The sequence below is a fragment of the Caloenas nicobarica genome, chromosome 1 (assembly GCF_036013445.1).
Source record: "Caloenas nicobarica isolate bCalNic1 chromosome 1, bCalNic1.hap1, whole genome shotgun sequence".
NCBI classification, from domain to species: domain Eukaryota; kingdom Metazoa; phylum Chordata; class Aves; order Columbiformes; family Columbidae; genus Caloenas; species Caloenas nicobarica.
This window is the reverse complement of record NC_088245.1, coordinates 91,136,477-91,149,588: the sequence shown is the minus strand read 5'-3', so window position 1 is coordinate 91,149,588 and position 13,112 is coordinate 91,136,477. Positions and strand designations below refer to the sequence as shown.

The window sequence follows — 13,112 nt, the reverse complement described above, 5'->3', positions numbered from 1 at the left end:
GTTGAATATTCTTAGGAAGAAATAATATCCAGTTACTCCACTCAATAACAATTCTAAAGAGATACGAAACCTCATGTTTCAGTGTAGGGAAGGAAGGAGGGCAGGAAGAAAATAAATGTGAAAGAGAGAAGTAGCAGAGTAGATTATTTTCAAGCTTTCACACCTTCCTCTGAAACACCCAATATTGTTACTGCCACAGATTGCAGGATTAAAGCGCTGTGGGTTTGATTCACTGTGGCAATTCTTACTTCTGACAGTCAGAGTAGCCTGAACCAATAAAATAAACTGTCTGTGGATATGCAGGATGTCTGTAGAAGTCCTTGAATCAGGACTGCACGTGTCTGACAGACATGCCCCAACTCATACAGAAGCAGCTGTGCAGGATTCACACAGTGAAATTCTGTGCCACGTGCTGCATGGATGCAAAAACAAATCATCCCATGCTCAAGATTTTTCAGTAAGACATCGCTTTTAAGTAGTTTAATTCTGCCAAATGCATTTGTTAGTGAAAGTGATGACAAAATGTGACTGCGGGAATCATCATCCAAATGGAAATGGTTATGTAGTGGAGTACAATCCAACAGAAAAACTCTAGGAATAATTTTGAGAAATGGTGTACAGCAGTAAAAACAGGCAGACCAGGGCGACTTTTGCAGAAGTTTAAAACATTTTATGTGTCACTACTGAAACTTAGTAGAGAATATCAAATGTAACTAAAATCACTGTTGTGGGGAAAATATTGCAGAGAACAAAAAGAGTAGGAGAATGTAAGGTGACAGAGACTATCATTTAGTATTTTAGCACTGCAAATAGTGACAAAAATTAGCCAAGGTAACTTTTGCAGATAAAAATGACTGGTGCAAAAACCTCTTTGTTCAAAAAAAATTGTAAGAAAAACTCCAGAAAAACTGGAGTGGATCTTAATGATCAGCTTAAATAACAGCTAACACAAAAGAAGGTCATGGAACAGAATTGAGGAGAAAACTAGCCTACAAAAATACACCTGCAATTTCTCTGTAGTTTGGCTATGATCAAAAGCAAGCAATAATAGAGCAAATGAAAAACACCAAGCCAAGAGCTTTTCTAAGTCAACATAGGAAAGATTAAATTCATCTAGATCTTGAATGTTAGGATGTTGATCTGGAAATGCACTTTGAGTTAATTCATGTTTTGTTACCTAACTTTGGAGTGCAGTGATACGATTTGCCTTTTCAAATAAAATCAATCCCTAGTTTACTTTCAAAAGAAAAAAAAAAATTTTTTTTAGTTGTTAGATTTTTCTGCAGTGCTGAATTTCTGATTTTGCTTTGTAGTTGTCACATACCATAGGGGAATAATACCTGGCTTTATTTTTTAATTCGGATATGAAGACATTCTAAATAAAATATGCATCTTTAAAGGCTAGGTGGGGGCTTATGGGACCATAATTCTTTATTTCATTCTTTCTTGTTGGGTTCAAGACAAAATTTAGAAAACCATTGAGGTAACTTTGTGTGTCCTGTATCTATGTTTTAAAAGCTGCTTTCTAATTTGTAGTTTAATCTCATAATATGCAATTATCTCTTCTTTGGGAAATTCAGGTTTCATTACCAGGAGATACTGTTTTGTTTAATGGGTTCGAAAAGTATCTGTTTGCTGGAGAGTATGTGGCCAGCCAGGGACATGAAGCAGCTGTACTCTGCCCTACCTGTGCAAAGGGAAGAGACTCTTTTAGCAGATCCATTTTGCTGTTCATCTTCTTTCTGCATAGGTGGTCGCAGTGCCACTGAGTCCCTGCTGGTAGGGTATGCAAAGGAAATATGACTGTAAAGAGAGATTGCTGTTTAGAAAAGAAATGAGGATAAGCTTGGGGAGCCTCTAGAGTTGGAATCCTTCAAAAGGTGGCTGTTGGTGACCATACCATTGTCTTCAGGGTATTTAATAGCCTGCTGATTGTCTCTCTTTATCTCTACAAAAAGTTGTCATTAAATGTCTACATAAAGCTGCGAAGTGTTGGGATTGTTTTGTTTGGTTTGTTTGTTGTTTTCTTTCCTCTGGACAACTTATATTTTGAAATGATTAATGTAACAACCTCTTTATTTTCAGAACTATAATTGCCATTGCTTAGGGAGTACTAATGATCTGATTAGTACTTTGGGGAAGGCAGAGACAGGGTCAGTTTCCCTGCAGGGTTCAAATAATACCTTCCATTACCTAAGAGGAAAATTATAAATATGTTTTACTTCTATTATAGCCTAGAACGAAGGATTACTCATCAAGGGTGTCAAAGCACTGACTGGTTTTAACATCACCAAGGCTGGTGTTATATAACTGATAGAACATCTAGAAAGTTATTTGGGGGAAAATGATGATTCCTTATTTGTTGTTATATAGCTAGTGGAGGAAAACAGATCCCCCAGATAGTGTTATCTCACAATCATGAACGGTAAGTGTGTCTTTGGTATCAGATTCAAAACTTCTTGGTATTGAACCCATAAAATAGGCAATGCCACTTCTCTGAGCAAATCTTAAATAGCTATGCAAGGACAGAGAAGGGTGGAAAAAGACAATGCACTTGAAAATAATTTCTGAACTAACAGTTAAATGAAGACTATGAAGTTCCGAAAGCTACAGGTGATGTTTTCAGGAAGATTACAAATTGTCAAGGCACCAAAGTTATTGACCTCTCAACTGGACCTGAGAACCCTGGAAACTTCTATTTGTGCTCACTGCTCTCCTCCCTTCCAGAAAACAAGTCCAATAAAATTAAGCAGTAGGCTAATACATGTGTATGTGCTATATACTTTATAGTATAAGCAGTCAGTCATAGCATTTTATTGTTAATTCCTCATACTACTGATAGATTATATTTTAAAAGCTAACAGTTACCACAATGTTAATCTAATTTCAAACACAGCTGGGTTTTTAGCTGCACATGGACTTGATTGCATGCATTTATAAGTGTTTAAATTTTTAATCAGAATTGCCATTTTCAAACGATAATTGAAGCTATTGTAAACATGCAGAACATACTTATACCTTTTTACCAATTCCTTCATTCACTTAGAATGATACTATCCACACTTAAGATTAAAAATGTAGGAGTACTGACATAAAATCAGAGTTACTGCTTTGTCGCTAATTATGTGAATGAATATAGTCCTGAACACCTGTTTTGTTAGGCTGTTGCTAATAATGGACCACATTGGTGTTTTAATAGTCAAGGTATTGAGCAAGTTAAGGTGTACCATAAAATATCTCTGGTATGTTAAAGACATTTGAACATACCTGCAGTATGCAGAGCTCCTGAAATACTGTTTAATGAGTTTAAAGTCAATCCATTAAGGTCAGAACTGTTGCTTTCAGTTGCATGTCAGCTGACAATAATTACTGTAGGTTATAGTATTTTGATACGTAGAACAAGCAGAATAACTACCTCAAAGCTTTGAAAAAGAATGTAGCATAGTCATATGTGTGGTGTTGTTTGGGGTTTTTTTATCTCATTCGAAATTCTTCATACCTTTCAAAGAAGAAACTTTTTTTTTTTTTTTTTTTTTACTGTGTGTTGTTGAAGCCAGAAGAGGTAAGGGATTCATTGGGAAAAGAAAAACATTCAGCTCCAGTGATCCAAACAACTCTGCTCCAACTCTATTATTTAGCTGTTGTTAGGTGAAAGGAAATAAGACCTGGATGATTTTTTTTCTTTTCATTTGTTGCACCACTCTCCATGGGAATTTATTTTCCTCGTGAAACACTGCTGTAAAAAGTAACCTCTCTACAAATAGCCATATAAAACTTCTGGGTTGAAAAACCAAAGCAGGGCAAAAATTTGAAGTAGTTGGCTTCACCAGGATTTTGTAAAGCTTCATAATTAAATCTTGACATATTCCACAGTAAGATGTAATTCCTTTGTGTTATGTTCATGAGTATAGTCAAATTAATTCCTGATTCTAGTCCCATATAAGAGTAATTGAAAACAAAAGAGCCACCTGTAAGACTCGGTTATTTAAAAGCAGTCAGTTTGTCAGGCGTGGTCAGATGCATATTTCAAACCACACAGGGAACAAGCTTTGAGAGGGGGCTCATACTGTGTCTTCAGATGCTACAGGAGATCACTTATGTTTCTGTCTCCATTTTCTCCTGCTGTATTGTGTTTTGCACTGAGCATGCTGTATGAACTGAAGAGCAAACAGTTATGACACTGGAAGAGACCAAAAATTCTCAGCAACACTGGTAGACCATGATTTAGTCTTATTTATTTTTTAGAACTGGGAATTCCTGTCTGATAAAGATCCAACATTTGAATGCACTTGTTTTTTTCTGTGGGTTTTTTTGGTCTTGTTCCCGAGGAATTATTCTATGCTGTATTTGCATGTGACTGGCTAGTCCTGTCCTAATGACTTTAATCAATTTCAAATTTGCCACATTAGAAAGAGGCATTAAAATTTCAGAGACATTATTTATGGTTTTATTTCATGAAAATAAATGGTTAACATAGAAAACAAATTATGTTAATTTATTATAGTAAGGACTTAACCCTAATTTTTAGCCTGGAATTTTGACATCCAATCTTCAAGATGCAGATCTGGGGAAAACCAAGATTCCTTTCTTTCTTTCCATCTGGAAGGACTTCTTTGGATGTTTTATTCATTTGTGGGGTTTTTTCTGAATGAGGATCAATGTTGATATATAATGTCACCAAAAGGAGGCAATAAAGAAATTAGGGAGAGGAGCAGAGGGCTTGCAGGAATACAAAGGAAAGAAAGGAAAGAGGAGAGAAAGCCTGACAATTTTGAAAGTAAGGAGAGTTAGTATTGTTTTGATTTTTTTTTTTTTCCCTTATAACCTAATGTTTGTTTAAGATAGTCATCCATGAAGAGAGGAAGTAGGGCCTTTAGTGGAAATGCATCAGTGTCATGGAGATGCTGAAACATCTCCACTGAGGAAAATCTCTGCAGTAGTTTTCTGCACTGTGGTCTTCTGGAGTATGAGTTTCACTTTCTCTATAGCTGTATTAATTGAAGAGAATCAGCTGTATGTTCTTGTTTCTATGGCACCTCATTACCTCACCTGAAAATTTAACAAAGGCAAAGCAAGTGATACCACTCTTCCAAATCTGGTGGCAAAACCTGGAACTGACTGAACTTTGACTGTGGGTTTTAGTATTTACTTTGTAAGATTACAAAGTCCTAGAGTAACACTTGATAGAAGTTCTGGGCTTTTCATTTTCAAGGACCTGCCCTTTAAAAATCCTAAGTTTAATTTCACAGTCAAAGATGGTATCAAGCTATTATCTGGCTGAACAGTACAGCTATTCACTTCTCTGTGTAATATTGCACAGCTCAGAAGGTTTAGGATTCATTAATGATGGAAGAACTCTCAGATGAAAAAGAAATATCTTTTCACATTGTTTAACTACTGCTCTTTATATAAGGGAATCTTGCAAAGGGTAGACCCAGCTAAATATGAAAGGATGGAGTTACAGCTTGGTATGATTTGGGCTTGTGTGTTGTGATGTGTAGTACACACGTTCTACTGTCTCCCCCTCACCCCTCAGGGAGATCCTCTGGTTCAAGTGCTACTGGTGTCAGGGTTTTTGATCCTTGCTTCAGATAGAAGAAGGAAGTCAAAAACATGCCTGTCTCTCATGCTTAGGAATTTTTCTTCTCACTTTGATACTAATTCTAATATTTCTCTTGTATATGACATCAAAGTTATTGTAAATGAGATTCTGTAATTACAGAAGGAAGTTTCTGAAGCAAGATATACATACACATTATACTTAATCTACTTTCATATTTCTGTAATAGAAATGTTAACTTAGGAACAAGACTGACCTAGTTATTCACCTAAATTAATCCCCATTGAAATCAGCTAGAGAAATTTCCGCTGACCATGTAGGAATTGCAGTTTGTCCTAAATGAGAAAGATAACTATAGAAAGGAATTATTCATTGTTGCCTGTTTGCTTATGAGTTGGTTTGCTTGCAAAAGTGAAAGCCAGATTATTTTCAATCACACAGAAGCCCTTGGGAATCTCACTTGTGCACTTTTCTGTATTTATCAGATTTCCAAAACTTTACAACGGTAAACTTATTTTTTTTTTTTCAGTCTTGCAGTTTGGCAGATTTTCAAGATAGCAGCTCCTTGCCCAGCTGCAAGGTGTTCCCTTCCTTATATACATAGAGGATGCAGCAGATGATTCATAGCTTACTGTTACTGTGTTTCCCTTTAAACAGAATGCTGCAGGAATATTGTGGCACAGTGGTTGTCGGTCTTAAAAACATGTTAGACCTAGATTTGTGTGACTCTGATAAATCTAGGTCAAACATCATAGTCTTTGCTCAGTACTTATTCAGGCAAAACTCCCATTGGCTTCAACAGGAGTTTTGCCTGACTAAGCACTGTGGGATTTTGCCCTTAGTATCTAAGATATTTGATCTGTTCTTTGCACTTTGGACTCATTCTAGAAGCAAACTGTATGTCTTGGCCTTGACTGCCCCACTGTGGCTGTATCATCAGCAGCTTAAAAGGTGGCAGAATCCTCTGTCTCCTGACATTGTGTATCTTCATTGTCAGAATACTTCAAAAAAACCCAACTCCATATTTATTATATTTAAAGTAATCCCAAAAGTTCACAGAATCGCAGAATGTTAGGGATTGGAAGGGACCTCGAAAGATCACCTAGTCCAATCCCGCTGCCAGAGCAGGAACACCCAGATGAGGCTACACAGGAAGGCGTCCAGGCGGGTTTTGAATGTCTCCAGAGAAGGAGACTCCACAACCTCCCTGGGCAGCCTGTTCCAGGCTCTGTGACCCTCACCGAGAAGAAGTTTCTTCTCATATTTAAGTGGAACCTCCTATGTTCCAGTTTGTACCCATTGCCTCTTGTCCTATCATTGGTTGTCACCGAGAAGAGCCTGGCTCCATCCTCCTGACACTCACCTTTTACACATTTATAAACATTAATGAGGTCATATACGTGTATTATGTGTATTCACTCTGTATTACTGCATGAAAAGGAAATCCCAGAAATTTCACTGCTTTCTTAAAATAATTTTTATTTGCAAGGAAGCCATTAGATGAACATGCTTAATTGACCTCACCAAGAAATGTACAGTATTTGGAAGCAAAGAAGGACATATAATGACTTGAAACTACTTGGAAGAACTAGTTTTCTTCTTAGTAATGTGGCCGTGATTACTGACATTTTTGCATTGATTTTCTAAAATGAGCTGAAGTGCATTTTGAGATGAGACTTGTCATCCTTTTCCATAACACCACATCACTAACTGTGCTTTCATTTCTACTCTAATTTCTATTTGCCTCTATATTCATTCTTGGTGCATTAACTATTATTCTTCCCTCTATTTTCTCTTTTCATCGTATCTTGTTTTATATCACTCTCTGACTGGAACTATCATAATTTTAACCTAGAACTGCCAAATCCACTGCTAAACCATGTCCCTAAACACAACATCTACACATCTTTTAAATACGTCTGGGGTTGATGACTCCACTACTTCACTGGACAGCCTGTTCCAATGCCTCACAACCCTTTCCAGGAAGAATTTTTTCCTAATATTCAATCTGGACCTCCCCTGGAGCAACTTGAGGCGGTTTCCTCTTGTCCTATTGCTTTGTACTTTGCAGAAGAGACCAACACCCACCTTGCTACCACCTCCTTTCAGGTAGTTGTAGACAGCGATCAGGTCTCCCCTCAGCCTCCTTTTCTCCAGGCTAAACAGCCCCAGTTCCCTCAGCCGCTCCTCATCAGACTTGTGCTCCAGGCCCCTCACCAGCTTTGTTGCCCTTCTCTGAATCTCTCCAGCACCTCAGTGTCTTTCCTGTAGTGAAGGGCCCAAAACTGAACACAGTATTCAAGATGGGGCCTCACAAGCACTGAGTACAGTGGCACAATCACTTCTCTAGTCCTGCTGGCCACACTTCCTGATACAAGCCAGAGTGCTGTTGGCCTTTTTGGCCGCCTGGGCACACTGCTGGCTCATATTCAGCGGGCTGTCAATCAACACCCCAGATCCCTTTCTGCCAGGCAGCTTTCCAGCCACTCTTCCCTGAGCCTGTAGCACCGCCTGGGGTTGTTGTGACCCAAGTGCAGGACCCAGCACTTGGCCTTGTTGAACCTCATACAATTGGCCTCAGCTGGTCCAGATCCCTATGTAAAGCCGTCCTACACTCCAGCAGATCAACACTCCCACCCACCATGTCGTCTGCAAACTTACTGAGAGTGCTCTTCGTCACTTTATCCAGATCATCGATAAAGATATTAGCATTCTCCATTCACGCTCATTTTCTCCTGGAGAAGCATGGCATCCATCAGTCTGGTCCAGATTAGGTGTGTATCAATGAATAAACATTGCACAACCATTGTAACTGCGTTTTCATATTATGCTTAAGTATTTATTTAAAACACATTTCTCTGAATTGGTTATTTAATTTTTCAGCAAAGTATTAATAACATCGTTAGCTTCATAAAATTACCTAACCTGAAGAGATTCCCCTCAACCTTTTCTCTAACAAGCTAGAAGAATTAATTCAAGTTCCCAAATCATATGTTCAAGGACAGCTTTAAGTAAGTATTTTTGATGTCAAGTTTAACTTCGTCTTTGTTCCCTTGGTCCAATTTTTGGTATAATTTTCTCTGACTAATCTTTTCCTTATAAGTTTAGTACTTCATTACAGGAATTGAAGTAATTTAGGTGTGTTTTAAAAGTAAACAGCTCTTGTGCTGGAGCTGTGGTTTACTCAAGATACTTGTCTTTCAAATGTGCAGATGTTGATTATGAATGGAAACATATTGCCAGAAGTTGAGAGAGCCTGTGTATATCTGTCTTGAGTAACAACTGCTTCAGTCTTATTATTCTAAATGAAAAGAATATATACTAGTTTACATTTTCCTAAGTTATTTAGTTATTTCTAAACATTGGCAGTTATAAAATGGGGAGGAAGTCAACAGGCCATCCTTGAAAGCATCTAGGGATGTCAAGGAAGCTTATTACAGTATTTTGTATTAACATTGTATAACTACCCATTTAATTCTGTCTTTTATTAATTTTTGAGTGCTTGACTGTAGCTTTAAAATTTTGTTTTATATAATTTTTAGTTTATTGTATAATGTAAAAAAAATATTCCTTTAGCACACTATTCTGGATAAGAATGGAAGCAGGAGTACCACAGTTTCCCTTGGCTTTAGGATCAGATGGATAGGTGCTGAATTGCCTTGTTAAACTGGGACTTTATTCCATGCGCTAATCTGAAAAGCTCATGACCTGCTCTTGTAGTTCGCACTGCAGTAAATCACCACCATTTCTGCTTATGTTTTTGTAGTTCTGTCCCATCAGTGAGGCATGACACATGGATTAGCCTACCTGCTTTTCAAGAGCTCGTCTCTGTACCACATTGCTTTGTGTTTAAGATGTGCTGATGCTGGGTATTTCCAGCTAAAACAGGAAGATACACTTTATACCATATAAATGGATTTTTTGTTATAAGCAATAAATTTCCTGGAGTAGTTTTTTTAATCAGAAAAATTGAAAATCTTTGTAGGATCTCTTTAGTCTCTTGATCATGGTATAGCAACATTACAGTAAGAGGAGGTATATGAAAGAGAGAGCAAGTAGAAAGATACACCTAACAGCTGTGACTAACAAAAGGCATATATCTCATTGTATAGTATTGCTTTTGAAATTTGCTCAGTTCATAGAATAAATAAAGAGGGAGAGCCCACACCACAATACACTGTAAATTATTCAATGAAGTTAATGCACACTGTGTGTGCAGATTTTGTGTTCAAAGTCTTTTCTAAATGGGAGCTGCCAAAGGTTCATGAAACTGTCATGCTCATAAATTATTTAGCAGATCAGCTACACTCTTCTTGAAACATACTGGGATCCACAGCTTTAGTAGTTTGTTGAGGTTTTAATATCTGTTTGCTGCTTTCCAATTTCATCCAGAACATTTGGCCTCCATCACAAATAAAACCATAAGTAACATCTGCTTCTTAATTAGGAAAGGATAATGAGGGAGAGTTGTAGATATTGTTGGCATTAACCATCCTCCACAGAATAGTAATATCGCATTGCCATGTGTAGGTGACAGAATCATCTACAGTGTAATTTGACATGCAGAGGATACAGTGTTTCTGTGTTTAAATATTTCAATATCAGCGGAGAGTTCTTTTGGATTTCCCTCTTCTCAGGGCTTTACTTTTAAGTCCTGAGCAGTAATCGAGGAGGAAAAGTTCATTACAGGACTGAGTCAGCCAGAACTTTATGTAAAGGTGTAGACCTTGCTTGCAGGTTCGGCTTAGTCAATGACTTTATGAATTGCACCAACCTCTTTTCATCTCGAGGAAGTTCTTCCGCTTCTCTCTGAGCTTTGGCTGCCTGCTCCTTTGTACACCTTTGTACATCTTTCCAGCTCAGCATGAACTTCTCGAGGCTGTCTCTTGCCTACCACATCTTATAATACCTTCTCCCAGCACATCTCTCCCCGAGCAGAGTCAATAGCACCCCAAGCCAAGGAGCCTCCATCAGAAGTTGAACTGTAGGTAATATAGCCCCTCTCCCAGGGCTTTCACCTCCCTTTTCCACAAGAAATAATTATAAACAAAAATAGTGAAAAAAAAAAAACACCTTTCATGTAGGTTTGCTACCTTTTTCTTGTATTGTCTTCCTGACTGGATGTCCAAGAAAAGTTCTGGAGGAGCACAGCAGTGAAGCTCTGTATGTTTCTTCAAGCACGCTTTTTCTCAGGCTATCCCTGAAGTCAGAGCCAAGTCCCAATTAAAGTATATTATAGGTTCAGTTATAGGAACCTACTTACTTTAATGCATTTTTTATTATATTTACTCGAGACAGCAAAATTATACAAGAAGCCTGTTTGACTATGTGGTGTGATACCTTTTAGAGTCTGGTACGCTACCCATCTGCATTAACTGACATGCCCTACATACCCAGTCACATCAGATACCCTGTTTCATTGCTGCAGATGTTATGTTTTGGTGAAAGGTACTTTCATCCATAGATAAGGTACACAGATGAGAATATTTGACTCACAGACACTTCTTGCCATGTGCATGTTATGTCCCAAGGAAATTCCTCAGTTCTTGGCCAGTTTCCCAATTGTAAGAGGATGCGGACTGTTGCTTGGTATAGTTTTTGTCCTTTTGCATGTGATTTTTTTTTTTTTTTAAATTTCATATCTCTGCCAGTACCAGCATGGAACCTCAGGGCAAAGGTAGCAAGCTCTACATGATTCTTGACAGCACATTTCATCAAGGTTCCTTTGGCTCCTCTTCAAACCTTTCTCCATTACAAAGCAGTTGGCCAAGTACTTATTTTTTTTAAAGTCCGTGCAACAGTCAGTTCAGCCTTGCCATTTGACCAGGTGTTGTGGAATCAAGCTATTGTCTGACCAATTCTTAAGATCTCCTCAGAGTTGCAGATTGCAATACAACAAGCTGTATCTTCTCTGTGCAGAGGTACCTGTTTCTGGTCCTGTGTATACCGCACTGGGGTTGAAGTTCTTGTGTATTATGAGGTGTTCAGATAAATGCAAGAAAAAGCCTTTTGCTGCCACATTTTTTCACTTGATTTCCACATGAATAATTCTGTAGTGCCCTCAAATTTTAAAGACTGAAACATAAGGATTTGAAATTAAACTTCGAAATTGTTACGGAGGCAACATAATACCATCTTGCATACCCCAAATACATAAAAATCATAATATTGGTTTTCTTTAAACATGGTAGAGTTTTTGCTTTTGGGTTTCTGTCTGTAGTGTACTGTGTTGTCCTGGGCTTTTTGTACAGATTTGTTTATAACCAATAGTAAAAGGTATTTGTATTTGCCACCTATACATCAACTGATGCTCTTTGGTAATATATGTGGTAAAAATGTATAAAATACACGAAGTCATAAGTAAAGATTGGTGTGACATACTGAAGACTTGTTAAAATACAGTATGACTTTAACTCAGGCTTTAAAAGTTGTGCTCAGAAGGTCTGTCCCATTAAGAGGAATAGCAACACTGCACACTCCAATTTGTGTGTATAAATTCAATTAGAGCAGACACACAGGCTGAGCTCCACAAACCGCTAGCATCTCACTTGTCAGTATGTGTGATTGTACTCTGAGTTATCTTTGTTTGGGAAGAGTCAACTGATGGAATAATCATGGGACTGAAATACTGATGCTTTCTTCTTGTCCTAGTTCTTGTAACAGTAAGAAAACTTTTAAAACTTGTCTCTTAAAAGACCCCCCTCAAAAGTATTTGTTAAAAAATAGTGAACTTTTCCAGTTTGTGTCATAATTTTTTCAAGGAGGACAAAACTGGGACAAGCATTTAGGAGGAACCTACCTCTCTCCACCCAAGATCTTATTCTATTATTAGAGAGAGATGTATTTTGGTACATTTTCTGTGGGAAAAGGCTATTTTTCATGGCTAATATGCACACAACACCAGTTTTATTGTCCGTGTGAGCAGCACCTCAAAGCCATTTAAGTGTTCCTGTAGGTTTCATAAGCATCACACGTTTTTATTTGCATTTGCTGTGTTGCTCACATGTCCATGGAGCTAGCTGTTTATTGCTCATAAACAAATTCTTCCTCATATGCACATGTTCTTTTCTTTATCGGAGTGCTTCAAAATACCAAATCCCAATTTTCTGTCCTATTAAGTTTTTACAGGCCAGTATCTTTCAGTAACATAACAGAAGCTGATAAGACCTCCTGAATATTCTGATGGGGGTGTTCCCACACTTATGAGCCATCACGATAATGTCATTTCTACCTAGCTACTAAATATCATTTCACAGTTCTTCCCACTTCTAAGTACTTCTGCCTACCTCATTGTTTATAAGAAAATGTACATTTTGTCACAGTAAGCAAAACTACAAAGGAATCTTCAAAGAAGAAACTCTTTCATGATGAGGCGTAGAGACCACAAGGATCTTTCCTGTTTCCCTAATTTTCACTTTTTTCTTCCTGCTTTGCATCAGCTAATCGAAAGTATAGAGCTACAGACAGAGTAGGTGAGGGGACTTAACTGATCTTACTGATTACTTATACAGAATCATGATGCTGTACATAAAGTAAACAATTATGTTTATCC

General features: G+C 37.7%; 1 protein-coding gene across 1 annotated transcript in view; it reads left to right on the top strand.

Moving 5' to 3' along the window:
• EPHA6 (EPH receptor A6) overlaps positions 1-13,112 on the top strand; it is a 481,365-nt gene that overhangs the window by 435,841 nt on the left and 32,412 nt on the right.